Below are 2,095 nucleotides of genomic sequence, written 5' to 3'. Positions count from 1 at the left end.
CAGTGGACTTGGAGCAGGCATCAGAGTGTGAGAATAAAAGTAGTTGAGACACGAGGGACAAAATTATAGGTAGGGGCAACTGGAGAGATTTGAGTTAAAGAAAATCTGTGTATACATTCCTTTTCAAACAACCAGAAAATTCCTCAAATGCACATGCACAAGGAAAGACTTCAAGAAAGTTTGCAGAATAGCTTCACCTAAAGAGCTGAATAGAGATTTTAACAACTCAGGATTTCAATTGTAAGATCTAATAATTACTGTGACCTGAGAGTAAGGGCAAAACTGAAATGGATCAGAATTAAACAGACTATATCCAATTCTCCACCAGATTAAGGTAATACATTTTTATTCTGTCTGTCTATTGCAATAAGAAAACTTAACACTCTTTGGAAGAAGAAAATATCATTCCTAGACTTTACAATATTTTTTCTGTGTTGTCTGATATTCAGTAAGAAATTATGATGAATGGTAAAAAAAAACAGGTCCAAATAAAAACAACTAGGCAGGCTTACAGAGATTCAGCTATTGAGGTAATCCAACCAAAAGCTTAAATAGCATAATTAAAATATTTTAAAAATAGGAGATGAAAAAAAATTCACCAGGAACATGGAATATACATAATTTTTTAATGATAGGAAGAGGAGTAAACTGGAAATATTGTAACTAAATAAAAAAATCCAAGAGATGGGTCATATATAGCAGCTCAGACACAATGGAACAGAGTTTCTGTTATCTAGGCAACAGGCCAGTAGGAAATATTCAGATTAAATCACAGGAAGAAAAAAATGACAGAGAGTAGAGTAAGCAACATGTGGAATATAGCAAAAAGATCTAACATACATATAATTGGAGTTCTAGGAAAAAAGGAACAATAGAAGGGCAAAGCAGTATTAGTTAAAGAAATCCTGGGCAAGAATTTTTAGAAATTGTTGTGAGATATCAGATTTCATATTTAAGCAGTTTTATGCATTGAAAGTATAATAGTTTACTTACAAAGAAAATGAAATTTAGTTATGTCAGACTCAAATTACTGAAGACCAAAAGGAGGGAAAAATGTAAAAGTAGCTGGTTTGTGGAAGAAGAGAGCGGACATTTGAAGGTAAATCAGGAAAAATCAGACTAACACCTGTCTTGTCAACAAAAACAAAAGAAGCACATCTTTATAATATTGAAACATTGAAGGAGGAAAAAAAAAAGACAATGTAGAATTCTATTCCCAGCAAAACTATCCTTCTGAAATGAAGGTAAATGAAGATTTTTTTTTCCATATTAAAAAAGCCAAGAGAATTTGTTAGCATTGGATTAGGACTCTAAGAAGTATTCAAGGAAAGTTTTCAGGCAAATGGACAGTGAGCTCTCCTGGGAATGTTGAACTTTAAATGGAAATGAAAGGCATTGGAATGGAGTGACTGTGACCCACTTCTGCTTAAATTGTCATTCCAGTGCACTAATTTCGTGAAAAATGCAAGATAATATTCAACAAAATATGGATAATAGATGATCTAGAGTTTTACAATTTAATACCATGTAAACACTGATAATTTTAGCTAAATAAAGCTGGGGAAAAGAAAAAGGGAGAGGGAGTGTTCTAGTGGCCAGGGATCTCAGAAAGCAGCTGTACTGTGACAATTAAAGGCTTTGGCTGACAGTGTGCCACTGGCAAGTGGGTGCACACCACTTACCACACCAGTCACCCTGATTCAGAGTTTACTGTTGTCTTTCTGTGGTGTGCTCCTCCAGTGGACTCTCACCAACCCCATGTGTGTCTGAGCACACCTAGACTCCATGGGCTTTTCAAATGGCTGACTGTTAAAAAGTAGATTGCCAGGCCTTTTTTCTGAATCACTTCTAGGTGGACTCCACCAATTTTTCTGTTATCTGTCAAGCTTTTAACATTTTTACAACTCAGGAAGGTCAAGTGGGTGCTAAACCAAACCAAACGTAGATCCCACTACTATGGAGATGATTCCAACTCATGAAGACACAGTAGGCCTGTCCCATAGTTTCCAAGGTTATCTATGATCTTTTCCCATGGGTTGTGGCTGCAGCCCTTTAGCCAGGAAGCGCTTAACCATCCTCCTACCAAAGAGTCTGG

Source organism: Echinops telfairi, unplaced genomic scaffold (assembly GCF_000313985.2).
Source record: "Echinops telfairi isolate 266 unplaced genomic scaffold, ASM31398v2 ScPeMD7_7469;HRSCAF=8507_0, whole genome shotgun sequence".
Taxonomy (NCBI): domain Eukaryota; kingdom Metazoa; phylum Chordata; class Mammalia; order Afrosoricida; family Tenrecidae; genus Echinops; species Echinops telfairi.
This window is presented reverse-complemented; position numbering follows the sequence as displayed.